This window comes from Vipera berus (assembly GCF_964194415.1).
Source record: "Vipera berus genome assembly, chromosome: W".
NCBI classification, from domain to species: Eukaryota; Metazoa; Chordata; class Lepidosauria; order Squamata; family Viperidae; genus Vipera; species Vipera berus.
This window is the reverse complement of record NC_138210.1, coordinates 25,655,278-25,674,532: the sequence shown is the minus strand read 5'-3', so window position 1 is coordinate 25,674,532 and position 19,255 is coordinate 25,655,278. Positions and strand designations below refer to the sequence as shown.

The following is a 19,255-nucleotide window of genomic DNA, read 5'->3' as shown; positions in this document are numbered from 1 at the left end:
TAACACAATCTCGGATGTCTGATCAGTGGTATTTATATATTTAGTTGCAGGATTTGCTTTCTGCCCATTTAAACAATAGCTAGCTAACAAATAATATAGCCAACAATAGCCTAAATCATATGCTATCAGCAATATAACATGAAGAGAAAGCTAAATTATAATAAAATTAAGCTAACAGAAAAAAATAAAATGCAATTAGAATTAAGATAAGGCAGAGGTAAAACCAGCAGTGCACTCTAGAGCAGATTGAGTTTAAGGTTGGGAGGGGGAAAGAGGAGGATTGTACCTCTTTTTTTCCACTCTGTTTTCTCTGTTATTTTTTAAAAAAGTTTTACTTTTGTTTCCAGCCCATGCCCACGATCACACCTCCTCCCCTTCTCTTATTCTTAGTGCAGCATACAAAATGGGTTCTTGGTCTCTAAAATGTTGTCATCTGTTTTATAGAATATATTACAGTTGTGTTTATGTCCAGATTATAGATCTTCTTTCTTTCTTTTACATATATCTTATTTACATCTCTCTGAAACAGGATACAATGAGATTCTAAGACAACAAGACATTTAGCTCCTGTGACTATCTTCAGTACTGAAAATAAACTTTGAAAGGGATAGCTTGGCATCTCAAATTAAAAATTATGCAAGCCAGCATGGATCATATTAATAAAAAAGATGAATAAGCTCTACAGAAGAAGGAAAGCATTGGAAACAATTAGTCCCATTTCTGTTCGATCCTAGCTTTCAAGTAAGACAAATATCAAAGAAAAATTTTTATATGTAGAGATGGAGGTCAAGGATATGAAAGGGACCGTGTGCAGAAAACTGCCTGCCTTAGTATCCTGTTATGCGCATGTCTATGAGCTCATTCCAATTAGCACTGCCATGATGGGATGTTCGGATGTTCTTTAAGATTGACTAGGGAGTACACCAATAAACAATGCTTTTGCTGTGCATTATTTCCTGCTTGTTAAAACTGTATAAAAGACAATAAACTCTGAGTAGGCAGACAGACATTTTGGGACACCCTGCGATGACTGGTCTCTGAATCCGACAGCTGGCGCCCGAACAGGGCCCACAAATCTTTAAAAACAAATCAACAGGGACCTCCCTCCGGGGGAGCAACTTTCAACATACTTACCTTCATCTGGAATAGACCCCAAGGTGCACCTTCGTCCTACGGGACCCCTCAGAGGTAAGTATGGGTTGCAATCTATCTCACCAACAGCAGCAGCATGTAGAGGAATTTCACTTCCTGCTACAAAAGTCAGGGCTTAAAGCACGTGAGGCAGAGATAAGGAAGCTCGTTGGAGAGATAGGGAAACATTGTCCTTGGTATCCGGAGCACAGGATGCTCCTTTTACAGGACTGGGTAAAGATAGGGCATACTTTACATCTTGAACCCCGGGCTACAGTTCAGATATTACATCTATGGCTTCAATGCCGTCAAGCAGTGGAAAAATTTGGCTCTGATGCTTTGGCAGGACAACAATTGACCACAAAACCTCCATCTGATTATGATAGAATAATTTTTTCCCCTACATCATCTTTAATTGAACCTTCAGCTCCTCATGAAGAGATTAATTCTTCTGCTTCTTCACGGCCATTGTATACCCCCATGAGGCAAATTTTAGAGGAACAATTAGAAAAAAAGGGGGGGAATATAGAAGAAATTGCTGATGGGTCTGGTCTCTTTGCTCCAGTTGATGCTAAAGTTCTTTTACCAGCTGCCACTCTACAGGTTTCTTCTGAATATGCTTACCAAGCATTTGGAAAAGTGCCTGTTTTTGGCAAACCTCATCAAGCCTTCTATAACATCAGGCAGAAGGCTACTGAGCCGTATCCTGATTTTGTTAACAGATTACAGGATATAGGAACAGCTTCTTGTCAAACCAATTTATTGGCAGCCGCTTTATCGCAAGGCAGCAAGCCTCAAGGAAAGTGTTATAACTGTGGAAAACCTGGTCATTTTAAAACGGAATGTTGAAATCCGGGGGGGGGGGGGATGTCTGCAGCATCTCGCAGCCTTTTCTATCAGAGGTTGAAACCAAAAGCAAGGGGTTTTTTTCTGTCTTTTTCTTTTAATCTGGCTCTTTGGACTATTTGATTCTTTTGTCGGAGGTGAGGACACTTCCTACTTCACACCTACAAAAGATCCCAGGTTCAATATTCCTTTTAGTCTTTCCCCACTGTCTTTTGAAGTTGGTGGGATAAATTGTAAGTAACCATAAATGATCCTCTCCTTTTAATTAAAAGGGGAGGTCTGTTTTGGCCTCAGACTCCAAATTGATGTGTGTTTTGTTTTGTTATATACTTATATCTGTACATTTGGAACATTAAGCTTGGACTTGGAATGGTGAGAAAAATGGGAGATGGTTAAAGGGCCCTATAAAACCGTGTTTGGTTGGAATCAACTCCTGATTTTTCTCGCTTCTTTTTTTTAAAAAAATATTGTTATTTTTTAATCTCTACATACATATGTTAGTTTTTCAAACAACATGCGAACTGGGTTCATAACATGCTAATACATAGTCAGATCCTACTCTTTGTTTCTCTCTTCTAACCATTTATAAAATAAATTCCAGCTTTGATAATATTCTGATTCTTCTTTGTCTTTTAGTCTCATAGTCAATCTATCCATCTCTGCGCATTCCAATATCTTCTTTATTACTTCTTCTTCTGACGGTATTTGTTCATTTTTCCAGCATTGTGCATAGCTTATTCTTGCTGCAGTTACAATATGTAAAACCAAGTATATATTTTGTTTGTTAGTCTTTTCTGGTAATATACCTAATAAAAAAAATTCAGGATTAAATGCTACATGTTCTCCTAATATTTTTTCTAGCCAAGCATGTATTTTTTTCCAATAAGCCTTTACCTTATCACATGTCCACCAATTATGATAGTATGTACCTAAGTTATGTTTACATTTCCAACATTTGCCTGATATATTTTTAAACATTTTTGCTAATCTAGCTGGAGGTAAATGCCATCTATAAAACATTTTATACAAATTTTCTTTATATGCAGTTGATATTGTCAATTTATAATTTCTCTCCCACAATTTTTGCCATTCTTCTAATTCTATATTATAACCAAAGTTTTCCACCCACCTCGTCATTGTCCCTTTAATTTGTTCACTTTCCATCTCTAAGGTTAACAAAAAGTTATACAATTTTTTTAATTAATTTCTCATCAGAAGTTAGTAATATCTTATCAAACACGTTTTGTTCTTTATAAAATCCATGCATTTTCATATCTTTTTCATATCTATTTTGTATTTGTAAGCGTACCCACCATGACATGTTGATGCCCTGATGTTCCAGCTCTTGTTTAGATTTTAATGTCCCATCAATATTTAAAATGTCTCTATACGTCCAAGTTTTTTCAAAGTCTAACAGGTTTACGTGTGAAAAAGCTTCAATTGTTGATAACCACCCTGGAATTTTTACATATATTTTCATTTTAATTTTTCCCCATGCTGTTATCAAAGCATTTCTAATACAGTGATTTTGAAAATATCCATGAATTTTGTTTTTCCCATACCACAAAAACGCGTGCCATCCCAGCTGTAAATCATGTCCCTCCAAATATAACAACCTTTTATTCCTAAGCATTATCCATTCTTTCACCCATGTTAATACCGATGCTTGATAGTACAAAGCCCACTCAGGTAACCCAAAGCCTCCATTTTCCTTAGTATCTTGCAAAGTTTTTATCTTTATTCTAGCTTTTTTTCCTTGCCATATAAACTTCAAAACTAAAGAATTCAACTCTTGTAAAAAATTTTCCCCACGTTTTATCGGAATTGTCTGAAACAAAATAAAACCTTAGGCAATATATTCATTTTGACTGTAGCTATCCTTCCTAAAAGTGACAATTTTAAATTCTTCCATTTTTCCAAGTCTAACTTTATTTGTTTCAATAACCTTATATAGTTATCTTCTTTTAATGTTGAGCACTTAGCTGATAGATATATACCCAAATATTTTATCTTTTTCACTATCTGTACCTCTGTCACTTCTGTCACTCGACTTTTTTGCTTATCTGTAAAATTTTTAACTATTATTTTAGTTTTTTCTTTATTAATTTTTAATCCCACTACTTCACCATATTGTTCTAATTTCCCCCACAATTTTGGAATCATCAAGGGATCTTCTAAAATAAATACCAAATCATCAGCAAATGCTTGTAATTTATATGTTTCACCCTTTATCTCCAAACCTCTGATTTCTGTATCTTGTCTTATATTTCGATTTAAAACTTCCAAAGTGAAAATGAATAACAGAGGGGATAGAGGGCATCCTTGATTTTGTATCGTAGTATCTTCTTTCTTATTTTCTTTAAAAAAGAGTTCCATTTCTTTTCTTGTTAACTCTATAAATTCTTTTTCCTTTAATATGGAACAATTTAAAGTCCATCTTAGCCTTTTTTGTGTTCGTTTCCAAGTCATTTTCAAAGGATTATGATCTGCCCATGTGTCTATTTCTATTTCAATGTCCTGCACATTCATTCTCAAGTCAACAGTCATCCAAATCATATCAATTCTTGACCAAGATTTCTGACTATTTGAATAAAAAGTATATTGTAATTTTTGTGGATTCACTTCCCTCCAAATATCTTGGATTCCAATCTCCTCCGCCATATCAAAAAATGTCTTAGGTAATCTTCCTCTACCATTTTTCCTTGTTTTGTTACTTTTATAATCAATTTTTCCATCTGTTATTGCATTGAAATCTCCTAATAAACAAATATTTTGATACTCCATTTCTATTATTTTTCTATGTAAGTTTTTATAAAATTTTTCTTGATTGTTATTTGGTGCATAAATTGCCACTAATAATATTTGCTTTTGATGTAGATAGATTTCTACCATTAAGATCCTTCCTTCTTCATCTGAATATACCATTTTCGAATTTATTGTCTCTTTAATATATAGAGCTACTCCTCTTTTTTGTTGTGCTGATGCATAATAAAGTTTTCCAATTTTTGGGTATTCCAATAATTTATAATGCTGTACTTTTATATGTGTTTCTTGCAAACAAATTATATCCAAATTCAGTTTCTGCAATTTCCTAAAAATCTTATTTCTTTTAATTGGAGAGTTCAGTCCATTTATGTTTACTGAGAAAATTCCACTTTCTTTATCCATTTCCATTTACTTATATTTCGGTCTAACAGATCTAGCAGTCCTTTGTTCTCTGACAAGTCCTTCATCCTCCCCCTTTTGGGGGTCTTCCTCTTTCTGTTCATTTATTTGTGCAGTTGCTCCTTGAGTCTTCTCTTCTGTTGGTTTCTGCTCTTTACTCTCCCCTTGACCTCTTTTTGCTCTTTCATCCAAGATTGACCTATTCTTCTCTTCAAAGTCTTCTGCTTTCCAAATTGAATCAAGTCTATATCTTGTATTGTTCCAGTTTATTAAGATGCCTTCTGGCATCAGCCATCTAAAGTTTATGCCATTAGCCATCAACTTGGTAGTCAAAAAACGGTACTGTCTTCGTGAATCTCTGACTCTCTTAGGTATCTGTTTTAAAACCACAATTTCTTTATTTTTATATTGTATTGGTTCATCTCTTATTTATTTATTTATTTATTTAATTTATTTATTTAATTAAATTTTTATACCGCCCTATTCCCGAAGGACTCAGGGAGGTTTACAGGGCAGCATAAAATACAATATAAAAATAGTATAAAATTAAAATAGATTAAATTAATTAAGCCCAACAATTAAAACAATATTAAAAGCTAAAACCCCTTCAGTCCAGGCCTGATAGATAAAAAAACCAGGTTTATAGGGCCCGGCGAAATGAACGCAGATCGGGGGCGGTCCGAAGTTCCACCAGTAAATCATTCCAAAGGGCAGGCACGCCCACAGAGAATGCCCTCCCCCTGGGGATCACCCGCCGGCACTCCTTAACCGACGGCACCCTGAGAAGGCCCTCCCTGTGGGAGCGCACAGGATGATGGGAAGTTGATGCCGGCAGCAGGTGTTCCCTTAGATAATCTGGACCCAAGCCATTTAGAGCTTTATAGGTCATTACCAGCACCTTGAATCTCACCTGGAGGGCAACCGGAAGCCAATGCAGCTCACGGAGAAGAGGTGTTACACGGGAGTATCGGGAAACTCCCATAACAACTCGCGCGGCTGCATTCTGCACCAGTTGAAGCCTCCGCGTGGTCCTCAAGGGCAGCCCCTATTACTTTCCATAATATTTCATCTCTTGTTGACTTCCTTGTAAACCGTACATGTACTTCTCTTGGTAACTTATTTCTTCTTGCGTAGCTTGAATTGAAGTGGAATATCCCATCTAATTCGAGTTGGATTTTCCCTCGGTCTGCTTTCAGAGCCTCCTCCAGGATGTCAATAATCACCTCTTCTATGTTTTCCTCTCTATCTTCAGGAATATTTTGGAACCTTAAATAGTGTTCCGCGTTTGCCATCTCTAAAACCTGGGAGTCCTCCTAGATTCACAGCTTTCTCTGGAAGATCATATAGTAGCTGTGACTAGGGGGGCCTTCGCCCAGGTTCGCCTGGTGCGCCAGTTGCGGCCCTATCTAGACCGGGATGCCTTACGTACGGTCACTCACACCCTCGTGACCTCTCGTCTGGACTACTGCAACGCTCTCTACATGGGGCTACCCTTGAAGACCACTCGGAGTTTCCAGCTGGTACAGAATGCAGCTGCGAGAGTTGTGTTGGGAGTTTCCCGACACTCCCATGTTACACCTCTGCTCCGCGAGCTGCATTGGCTTCCAGTTGTCTTCCGGGTGAGATTCAAGGTGTTGGTAATGACCTACAAAGCCCTACATGGCATGGGTCCGGAATACCTTGGGGAGCACCTGCGGCCGGCGTCAACTTCCCTCCGCCCAGTACGCTCCCACAGAGAGGGCCTCCTCAGGGTGCCACCGGTCAAAGAATGTCGACTGGTGTCCCCCAGGGGGAGGGCGTTCTCTGTGGGCGCGCCGGATTTATGGAACCATCTTCTGGTCGAGCTCCGGATGGCGCCTGACCTCCGCTCCTTCCGGTGCGATCTCAAAACCTACCTTTTCGAACAAGCTGGCCTGGCCTGATGGGATGGGGTTGGGTTTTATTAATCTGTTTTAATCTATTTTTAATGTGTGTTAACTTATTCATGGGCATTTGTTTAATCGTTTTTAATTTTTGTATCTTGTTTTTTAATAAGTATTGCCCTCTTCACCGCCCTGAGTCCTTCGGGAGAAGGACTGGATATAAATAAATAAATAAATAAATAAATAAATAAATAAATAAATAAATAAATAAATAAATAAATAAAATCTTGATTTCATTATCTAATTTTTCATTTTCTCTTAATAGCATTTCTATCTTTTTGTCATTATCATCTGTTTTTTCTTCAATCTTGTGTATCTTCTGTTGATTTTTTATTATCATTTGATTTTGAGTTTCAAATTTTCCCTTTATATCCACAATTTCTTCATTTAACTTCTCCAATGTTGCTTGTGTGTTTCTATGATTTTCTTGCATCTCTAAATGGTTCCATTCCAAAGTCTCTTGATTCTTTATCATAAGATCCTAAGAATTTTTAAAGAAGTCTGTGTTTCACTTTGAGCTGTATTTATCTTTTCGCTTTGCAACATAGCTTCAATAGATCCCTGTGTTGTAGGACTGGATTGTCCTACTGAGGGTGCAGAAGCAGTTTTTTTCATAAGTCTGGTAATATTCGATGAAGTCATTTTGAAGTTTACGGTCTTATAGCCAAAACAACGTCTGTTTAAATTTGGTCAAATTCAATAAAAGTAACTTTAAGTTCCAGTCTCATAACAAAATAGCCTTATCACCTGCAGCTGTTTTCTCAAGGTTAAATTTCAGTCAACAAATATTGCAAAAATTCTGTTCTTTTTTTCACCACTAGATGTCCTCCTTGGCTTATTTATCAATGTCCAGTATTTTTAACAAAAAGTCTCTTTCCCCCATGTAATTACCTGCTGCTCGTAAATCTTCTGGGGGTTCTTTACATTCCAGCTCTTTCCAATCAGGGGCTCAACATTTATAGTCCTCTAAGAGAAGAAAAGTAAACATCTTGCTCACCCAGCTTCAACACGCAGTTGAAATTCTGCCACTTTATAATCCTTTGCTCCCTGTCGGAGACGCCTATGGCCGAAGATTTAAAACAGCCTTTCTCTTCGTTTTGTTTTCCAGAGGATACTACAGTTCGCTCTGATCAGGTGCTCCCTGATCTGAGCTCCTGAAGTATCCCTCCTCCTTCATTGCCACTCCAGGGCAACTTTCCGACCCTTTAAGGGTCGTTAGACGAAGAAAAACCAAGCTGGAAAGCCAAGCACTGACTTTCCTGACTTGTCCCGACGGCTGCCAAGCAGGAAGTTGATTTTTCTCGCTTCTTGCAGGACAAGCCATATGTCTAAATGAATGTTCTTTTACTATCTGTGTATGTTGTTCTGTGTTATTCCAAGACTTGGAAGAGGGTCTAAACCCCCTCTGACAACAATAAACAAAAAGGCCTTATTTAAAAATAAACAAACAAACAAACAAAAAGAGATTTGGAACAAGGAGATCATTGGCTTGTGAACAGCTCCCTGAAATTATAATAATAGTGATTGGTTTGCCTGGAGAAACTATGAAATGAAATTTTTGTGTGTGAAATTGTTTATACCGGCAGTTGGAATGGACGTGAATGAGTTAATTTGCTGATGTGTAAATGTGTGTGTGTTAGCCCTCAAAACCCTACCACCCCCACCTCCGTCCCAGGCTGTGAAAGGAACAGTAAATTGCTGATTTTATTGTTGTAAAAGAAAAAGAAAACCGATGGCAAGTGTTTGCATGTGAAGAGTTTTATGCGGGATCTGTGAGTGAATTTATGGAAAATGCATGTGAATAGAGCAAGCTATTTTTTTAGTAGTGAGATTTTTGTAAAATTCCTTTTACCTTTTCTTTTCCCCCTCCAGTCTCTTTCTCCCCCCCTCCCCGCTGTGTTCCTTTAAGAGTGTGAGAGAGAGACAGAAGAAAGGGGGGGCTGGTCGTTTTAACTGTTTTTTCCCTCTGCTTAGAATTCTGGTCTGAGGAAGGGGGGTGGATGTGAAATTTAATACCCACTCTTGCAGTTTCAGCTTGCAGTTTTGTTTTGTTTTGTTTTGTTTTGTTTTGTTTTGTTTTTCTGGAAGGAGGAGGCAGTACTTGTTAGACAATTCTTTTTGAAATCTTTGAGTTTTAAAAGAAATTACTCTGTGTTGTTTTGTTTAGATTTGTAAGTTTTAACCTAGTTGACGGAAATTGGAATCTGATTTTCAATTTTATTTTCAGAATAACCTATCTCTTCAGTGTGCTTTAACTGACTATGTGGGCTGTATTGCATATCATTTGCCTAAAGATCCTCGGCTTGCGTGTTTAATGACTTCTTCTTTTCCTATCCGCCCATTGCTTTCGTCTTCTCCGCTTTTGCAAGATCCGACTGTTTTTTTCAGATGGAGGGTGAATAAGGGGAGTGATTGCTTACAAGGATTCTCATGATGATACATGGAAGGTGTCCTACACTGTAATACAGTCGTCTCCACAACGCTCAGAATTGTCTGCTGCTATTTTAGCTTTTCATACTTTTTCTCAACAGCCTTTTAATTTAATCTTTGACTCTCATTATGTGTGTCAACTTATTTTTAATCTTCCAGGTGCTTACATTACACCTAGGATTGACTCCAATCTCATGGCTCTGTTTTTAACTTTGCAGCAACTACTACAAGACCGAAAGCATTTATATTTTGTTTCTCACATACACAGTCATTTGTCTCTTCCTGGACCTCTTTCTGAAGGCAATAGTTGTGCCAATACTGCTGTTCATGTTTTACCTACTTTGTTTTCAGATCCTTTCTTCAGTCACTCTTTTTTTCATCAAAATGCCAGGAGGCTGGCACAAGCTTGCCATATTCCACTTGACCAAGCCAAGCAAATTGTTTCATCCTGTCCCCAATGTTCTGGGGCATCCCCCTCGGGGGATATGGGAGTTAATCCTCGTGGTTTTGCCTCTAATCAACTATGGCAAATGGATGTCACCCATGTTCCCTCCTTGGCTCCCTGGAAGAATATTCATTTATCTATTGATACCTATTCAGGAGCACTTTGGGCCACACCTCAACGAGGGGAAATGGCTAATCATGTCATTTCTCATCTTTTTTCAGCCATTACTGCCTTGGGTAAACCCTCCTCTTTAAAAACTGATAACAGCCCAGCCTATTCTTCATCGGCCTTTTTGCAATTTTGTACAACCTGGAATATTGTTCTTACTCATGGGTTACCCTACAATTCCACAGGTCAAGCCATAGTGGAACGTGCTAATCGGTCCTTTAAGGACTGTTTTCACAAACAAATAAAAAAGGAGGGATCTCGGGTACCCAATTTGTCGTGGGTAACACAACAGGTTAAAAAAGTTTTATTTACCTTAAATCAATTGAATGTCTCTATTCAAAATTCGACCGCTTATCAGAGACACTTTCAACAGAAAACAAGTTTGCCTCCCCCTCTAGTATATTATCAGGCATTACCAGAAAAAACATGGTTACGGCCGGTCCCTCTGATTACTTGGGGAGGAGGATACGCAGCTGTGCTTGCTCCTACAGGACCTTTGTGGATTCCAGCACGTTGTGTCCGCCCAGCTAAGGATGTCGTGGCACCAGTCCCCGAATCCAGTTTCAGAAATGGCCAAAATGACTTTACAGACGGCACAGCGGCCAATATCTCGCCGGACCAGCCATCCAGTAACGTGGGGAGATATGAAAAACCTGACCACCAAAGCGCAGGCAGTGCTGCAACAGCAGCATGTGGAGCAAACCCCCGATAATTTATGCGCTGCCATTCTTGCGGTTTTAACTGCCAATTCCTTAGCCATTATTTGTTTATGCTTGATTATTAATTGTTGCCCTATAGCGACAGCAGCTGTCATCTCACCCAAACATTCACTTGAGCAGCGAATGAAGCAAAACCTATGGGTGCAGCTAGCTAACATCACACAAAATGAAGTCTTTTGCTTATCTGAATCGTATGACATGGAAAATTTGCTTTCTACGTGTCTGATCCCTGTTTGTACCCCTTCTGCAGCAATTCAAAACTTCACTGGCTTGAGCAAATTTCTATTGAATAAAAACTTTAACTATGGGACTATATCTAGTTGGGGGATGACTGCCTATGATCTACCCCCTGATGTAATTGCTTTGCACACCCCGATAGTAGCAGTCCCTGGGAATATAACATGCGCAAAAATAGTTAATTGTACATCTTCAAGTAAAAAACCTCACTGTTTTCGTATTAGTTCATCTGTTTTAAATTGTACAGCTTTTGAGGAAACTTCCTTTAATTTTGCTCATGTTTGGCTCCCGCAAAGATGGTTTTTTACATGTGGTCAAGAAACTTTTAATTACATTCCTGCTAATATTAGTGAAGCACAGTGTTGTCTCAGCCGGTTGATTCCTGTTTTGCTTTCCAAACAGCAAATTCACTCAAACCGTTCTCAACGTGGAGTCACGCTAGATAGCACCTGTGACTCTGAAACAGCTTTACTTAATAAAGCAGAATACGTAGCTTTGGCTATATCTATAGTGGGTGTGCCAGCGCTTGCTGCTCGCGCTCATCTTAACATTAACGCTGTTGCGTGTAATTTGGCAAAAACAATTAATGCTACTTCTTCAGCTATTTCAGCAATCAACCATGAGCTGCAAGCTTTGCAAAAAGCTATTTTACAAAATCGTGCTGCTATTGATTATTTGCTTCTGCGTCAAGGGACGCGGTGTCTCAGTGGGTTAGGATGCTGAGCTTGTCGATCGGAAGGTCGGCAGTTTGGCGGGTCGAATCCCGAGTGCCGTGTAGCAGAGTGAGCGCCTGTTACTCGTCCCAGCTTCTGCCAACCTAGCAGTTCGAAAGCACGTAAAAATGCAAGTAGAAAAATAGGGACCACTACGGTGGGTTGTTAGCATATTTTAGCTTATGTTTGTAATACTATACCCTGTATTCAGCTCTGGGAAGTCGGGGAGGGGGGAGGGTTGGGTAGGGGTGGGTTGGGGAGAGGGGAGGGAGAGGAGGGGTTTTTTCTTTTTTTGTTTCTTTTTTCTATCTTAAAAATGTATTGTAAAACTTTTCAATAAAAAAACAAAAAAAAACACCTGCCTGCCTTAGTATCCTGTTATCCGCATGTCTATGAGTTCATTCCAATTAGCACTGCCAAGGACTGCCAGGAACCAGCTAGATATGAGAAACTCTGTCCTGGCTGGGATGTTTGGATGTTCTTTAAGATTGACTAGGGAGTACACCAATAAACAGTGCTTTTGCTGTGCGTTATTTCCTGCTTGTTAAAACTGTATAAAAGACAATAAACTCTGCGGATGGCCCCTGACCTTTGGTCCTTCCGCCGTGACCTGAAGACATGGATGTTCCAACAATCGGGCCTGGACTGACCATAGTTTTAAATTTGGTTTTATTGGGTTAATTGTTATGTATTTATTACATTTATGGTTTAATTCTTTTTTAAATTTTGTATTTTATGTTTTTTTTTACTTTTTATTGTTGTGAGCCACCCTGAGTCCTTAGTGGTAGATAGGGCTAAGGATTCCAAAACAGGGAGGGTTGATTTGAAGAAGAAAAAAGGAAAAGATAGGAGGGTCTTGCCCAAAGTATTTAGGGATATGTGCGAAGAATTTGGCCTTAGGGATATATGGTGTGAGATTAACCCGGCCTCTCAACATTATACCTACTATTCCCCCAGGCATAACTTGTGGTCTAGGTTGGATATGGTATGATTGTCAGATGGGCTGATATCTTATGTGAAAGATGCCATGATTTTGACGAACGAATGGGCGGATCACAACCCGGTAGCTATTACGTTGATAAGGGGGAGTAGAGTGAGGAGTAGATGGATGATGAGTCTGGAGATTCTAAAGGATATGGTTTTTGTACAAAAAATTAAACAAGAGATGAGCCTGTTTTTTTTTTAGAAAATAGGACAGAAGGGATGCCCCTACGAATAGTTTGGGATACGGCTAAAGCTTATCTGAGAGGCTTGATAATAAAACAGATGGCAGTTAAACGTAGGAAGGAGGAGGAAAGTAGGAGGGAAATTGCTGAGCAACTTACTAAGGCAGAGAAGTCTCTCCAGGTAAACCCACAGAAAGTGTATGGGAAGGAGCAGGTGGATTTTTGGAGGCATAAACATAACCTTGTGGATCAAGAGAAAATAGCACGTCAAATTAGGGTGGTGAGGTAGAACTATTTTGAATATGGCAATAAGCCAGGGAGATGGCTTAGCTATAGAATAGGGAAAGAGAAGGAAAGTAGAAGAATTGAGCAGTTAGAGGATAAGAGGGGGACACTGATAGGGGATAAAGAGCCTTGGTGGAGCAGTGGGCTAATGCCTCCTTAAGTAACACCAGCTGCCTGCAATTATTGCAGGTTCGCATCCCACCAGGCTCAAGGTTGACTCAGCCTTCCATCCTTCCGAGGTAGATAAAATGAGGACCCAGATTGTTGGGGGCAATATGCTGACTTTGTAATAATGCCGCTGGGGGGGGGCGAAAGCCCTAATAAGCAGGCATATACATAGAATGAAGGCTATTGCTAAGCACATTTGATTTGTGCTTAGATTGTAAGCCGCCCTGAGTCTTCGGAGAAGGGCGGGATATAAATGGGATTAAAATAAAAAAAAAATAAAGAAGGGAAAGAAAAGATAGCGATTGAGTTTTTTACAGAATTATATCAGGAAGAAAAGGTTCCTGAGGAGAGGATTAAACAATACCTGACGGAGTCAGACCTTCCTAAGTTACTTCCTAATGAGAAAGAGGCCTTAGATCAGGAGATAACAATAGCAGAAATTGAAAAAGCGGTAAGACAACAGAAATGTCAAAAAACCCAGGCACTGACAGAATTCCTGCAGAATTGTATAAGGTATTAGTGGAAGCACTTGGAAAACATATGAAAGATCTATTTAATGAAATTTTGGATAAGGCTATAGTCCCGCAAACTTGGTTCGAGGCAAATATTAGTTTGATCCCTAAGGATGACTCCCCTTCAAAGCATATTAAAAATTATAGGCCAATATCCCTTCTTAATTCAGATTATAAAATATTTGTGACAATAATTGCTGATAGATTAAAAATTTACTTAAACCAATTCATACATACAGACCAGAATGGGTTCCTTCCCACTAGACAAATAAAGGATAATCTCAGAATTATATTAAATGTTCTGGAGTATTATGAAAGCCGACCAGATAAACAATTAGCTTTAATATTTATCGATGCTCTAAAAGCATTCGATAGGGTTAATTGGGATTTCATAATGTGTCAGTTGGAACATATGGAGTTTGGGGCTAAATTCTGTAATATGAATAAAGCAATCTATACTAAGCAGGAAGCGAGACTGTTGATAAATGGGAATTTAACTGACAAATTTGATATCTGTAAGGGCACTAGGCAGGGTTGTCCACTCTCCCCACTTTTATTTATTTTAACTTTAGAACCCCTATTGAGAATAATAAGGAAAGATGAGGAGATTACTGGGCTTCAGATAAGAGACCAAATTTATAAACTGCAGGCGTTTGCAGATGATATGGTCTTTGTTTTGGAAAACCCTCTGGAATCCAGCACGGAATTACTAAAAAGGATTGAGGAATTTGGAAATGTGGCCGGTCTACAAGTAAATAAAGATAAGACGAATATATTAACGAAAAATCTTTCGAATAGAAGTAAACAGATGTTAGAGGACATTACAGGGTTTAAAATCGTGAAGAAGGTGAAATATTTAGGAATTTGGTTGATGGGAAGATGTTCTTTTTTTATTATTATTAAAGAGTTTTACAAAAACAAAATTTTACAATATATCCCCAAATCCCTCCCACCCCAAACCCACCCACTTCCCAGAGCTAAATACAGGATTATAGTTACAATAATCATATTCTAAATAAAAATTATACATAATATACAATTAACCAAATTCATAATGCGCTTTAACTCTCTTTTAACATAACTACCAACAACGTACCAATAACAATATCCCACTAAAATCTACTCATAAGCTAAATGGTACTTTTTAGTCCCATATTTGTTTTGAATATAATTTATCCATCTCCTCCAAACTGAAATATATCTTTCCTGTGAATGATCCTTCAGATAAGCAGAAATCTTAGACATTTCTGCAAGATTTGAAACTTTAAACACCCATTCTTCTACAGTGGGCAAACTATCCTTCTTCCAATATTGTCCCACCAGTAACCGTGCTGCCGTTATCATGTTCAACATCAAGTTAGTTTCTTTAACATCACAATCTACAACAATGTCCTGTTCTGAACCAGCCCTCTTCTCGCACCCCTAATCAAAAGAAGAGACTGGAAAGCGTCCAAGGCTAAAAGGCTTCTGCCAAGATTTAATAGTAAACACACAAGAGCTTATCTTCTCAAGCAAAAGAGTTGCTTTCAGCAACCAGCCCCTCCCCAAACACTCCTTTTATAGAGAGCTCAGGGCGTGGTCTCCCTGTGCCTCCTCCCGAGGAGTCCCATAGCCTTCCTTTGTTTGTCCCTGCTCGACTGCCTCCTGCGTCGGGCGTCCTTGAACAGGGCCAGCTGTGGGTCATCATCCTCCGCACTCTCGGGCTCACACAGCTGAGCAGAGGTTCCCGGCTGAGGACTCTGCAAAGTCTCCAAATCATCATCAGCCGGTTCGTTTCCCTCCTCCCCCACATCTGAGTCCTCCGATACATCGGAGCCGGCTGTCGGACCCACAGGCTGACCCTGAGTCACAACACTATCCCGCACCGCAGGGCCCTTCCCCCGGGTCTGCCGATCCGGATGCGGTCGGGATGGGAACTGTTCGTGAAACGCAGTCACCAACGCAGGGGCATGAACGGCGGTCGCGTCTTCCCATGTGAAGTCCTCCGGCCCGTACCCTTTCCACTCGATCAGGTACTGGAAGCGACCTTTCAGCCAGCGGGAATCCCTGATGCTGGCGACCTCGTACTCGGGGGTGCTGTCGCCATCACGAGGTCCTGATGGGGGAGGTTCCGCTTGGCGAAGTGGACAAGCCGGTTGTTCGGGGACCAACAAGGACCGATGGAAGACGGGGTGCACGCGCAGGGAACGTGGCAGAGTTAAACGATAGGCGACCGGGTTGATGACGGCCTCGACTGGGAACGGTCCAAGGTAACGGTGGTCCAGCTTCCTCGCCGGCCGAGTGGATGGTAGGTTCCTGGTGGACAGCCAGACCCGATCCCCCACCGATAGTGGAGGCGTATCCCTTCTCGACCGATCGGCGAACCTCTTGTAGTCGGCCTTGGCCTTCTCCAGCTGCCGTCGCACCAACCGATGGATCGCCTGTAACTCCGCCATGAATTCGTTCGCTGCCGGCTCCGGTGAGTCCACGGGAGAAAGGGGGAAAAACCGGGGGTGATAACCCACATTGGCCAAGAACGGTGTCATCTGCGTGGAGGTGTGCTGCGAGTTGTTAAAGGCAAACTCGGCTATGGCCAAATAGTCCACCCAATTGTCCTGCTGCAGGTTAACGTAGCAGCGCAGATACTGCTCTAAGATGCCGATGACCTTCTCGGTACCCCCGTCGGTCTGAGGATGATGCGCGGACGAGAGGCAAACCTTAATGTCCAACGCACGCATCAACTCCTGCCAGAAGCGGGCTGTAAACTGGGCCCCCCTATCGGAGACGACTCTATCGGGAAGGCCGTGCAGCCGGAACACCTGTTGGATGAACATGCGACTAGTGGCGCGAGCTGACGGTAAGCCGCGACAGGGGATGAAGTGCGCCATCTTGGTCAACATGTCCACCACCACAAACACTGTCGTGAAGCCGGAGGATGGGGGTAGATCCGTCAGAAAGTCCATGGACACAGCCCCCCAGGGTCTCTTGGGCGTTGGCAAAGGCTGCAGTAAACCAGGCGGGGCCCCTGTCGCTGACTTGGCCTGCCTGCATGGGACGCAGGAGGTGACATAAGACTGGACATCGTGTCGGACTCGGGGCCACCAGAATGTACGGGAGACCAGGTTCAGAGTCTTGAACAGGCCAAAATGCCCCGCAGCCGGGTTATCATGACATTGGCTGAGGACGAGTCCCCTGAGTGGCCCTCCTGGAACATAGAGCCGGTCACGATAATACAGGAGTCCATCCGTGACCGACCAAGGCGAATCTGGCCCCACCTCTTCCTTCCGCTGAGCCACCCACGCCTCCTGCTGCTGCGCCTCCCGGATCCGAGCCCGTATATCCACCGGCTCCCGCACCGCAGCAAAAGACTCGACGGGGATCACGGTCCTGGGCGGAAGCTTGTCTTCCACTCGGGTGTACTCGGGCTTCCTGGACAGAGCATCCGCTCTCTGGTTGTGCCCGCTTGGTATGTACCGCACCCGGAAGTCAAACCTCGCAAAGAAGAGGGACCACCGGATCTGGCGTTGGTTCAAATTCCGAGCGGTCTGCAGGCTTTCCAGATTCTTGTGGTCCGTCCGGACCTCGATTTGATGCCGCGCCCCCTCCAGATGATGCCTCCAAGCCTCGAACGCCGCCTTGATGGCCAGCAGCTCCTTCTCCCAGATGGTATAGTTGCGCTCCGAGGGATTCAATTTCCGAGAGTGATACGCGCAAGGGAAAAGGGTACCGTTGGGCGTCGCTGCCTGGAGCAACACGGCCCCAATGGCAATGTCGGAGGCGTCCGCCTCCACGACAAACGGCCGTTGCGGGTCAGGATGCTTCAAGATGGGCTCCTTCATGAAGGCGTCCTTCAAAGCTTGGAACGCCTGTTGTTCGGGGGCGTTCCACTGGAACCGAGTCTTCTTCTGCAGGAGCCGGGTGAGGGGGGCTGTCAAGGCAGCAAAGCCAGGGATGAATGTCCGATAGTAGTTGGCAAATCCAAGAAGTCGCTGAACATCCTTCACGCGACGCGGGGGTTGCCAACTCTGCAACGACTCAACTTTACTCGGTTCCATGGCGATGCCCTCAGGAGAAATGCGGTGGCCCAAGAAATCAATGGTCACCTGGTAGAACTGGCACTTCTCCAACTTGGCAAACAGCCGATGTTTCCGGAGGCGCTGCAGGACCTGACGGAGATGCTGATGATGCGCTTCACGCGACGGGGAGTAAATCAGGATGTCGTCCAGGTAAATCACAACAAACTGGTCCAACAGATCCCGAAAGATGTCGTTCATAAAATGCTGAAACACAGCGGGGGCGTTGGTCAGGCCAAACGGCATCACCGTGTACTCGAAATGTCCATAGCGAGTACCAAACGCCGTCTTCCACTCATCACCCGGCCGAACCCTGACGAGGTTGTAAGCTCCACGCAGGTCCAGTTTCGTGAAGATCTTAGCCTCCCGGAGTCGGTCCAAGAGCTCGGGGATGAGGGGCAGCGGGTAGCGGTTACGCACCGTGATGGCGTTGAGTTTCCGGTAGTCACAGCAAAGCCGTAACTCGCCCGACTTCTTTTTGACGAAGAGCACGGGCGCAGACACTGGCGAGGACGAGGGCCGGATGAAACCACGAGCCAAGTTCTTTGTCAGGAAGTCCCGCAATGCAGCCAACTCGGGCTCCGACATGGAGTACAAACGCCCCACTGGGAGAGGCGCATCAGGGACTAGGTCAATGGAGCAGTCGTAGGGCCTGTGCGGGGGTAATTGGTCCGCCTCTGACTCGCTGAACACGTCAGCAAAGTCGGACAGTTCGGGAGGCAAGGAAACCCCTGGGGAACCCTCCACCTGGCCGGCACAGATATGGCGGGTGTGGTCCACGCACTGCAAACTTGGGAAGGTGACCAAGTTCTGAGACCAATAGATCTGTGGATCATGCGCCCGGAGCCACGCCAGTCCCAAGACCACGGGGAAGTGCAGATCCGAAGTGACGTAAAACTGAATGGCCTCCACATGGGTACTGATGGCCATACACACGGGTTGCGTGGCGGCCGTGATAGGCCCGGACAGGAGCACTCGACCATCGATGGTCTCCACAAGCATGGGCGGATCCACCGGACACTGGGGAACAGCCCATTTGGCCACAAAGGCCGAATCCATAAAGTTAGTGGTAGCCCCAGAGTCAATTAAGGCATGGACCGGAATCCCCTCTGGCTTGCCAGGAAGGATCAGTCGTGCCTCCAGAATCAAATGCCGTGGAGGTTCACAGGCACCGTCGGAACGGCGTCGCTCGGCGTGATCGTTGTGGGTCGCCCGATCTTTCACACCGTCTAGATCGGGCTCGGGCCGTTTCCCGACAGCAAAGCAGGGGACTTTCTCGGGGCCGGCTTGGTCACT

At 42.6% G+C, this 19,255-nt stretch overlaps 1 protein-coding gene across 1 annotated transcript in view; it reads right to left on the bottom strand.

Moving 5' to 3' along the window:
* Nucleotides 1–19,255, bottom strand: part of LOC308676249 (cell division cycle protein 27 homolog) — a gene marked incomplete at both ends in the record, with an annotated part of 185,951 nt that overhangs the window by 115,476 nt on the left and 51,220 nt on the right.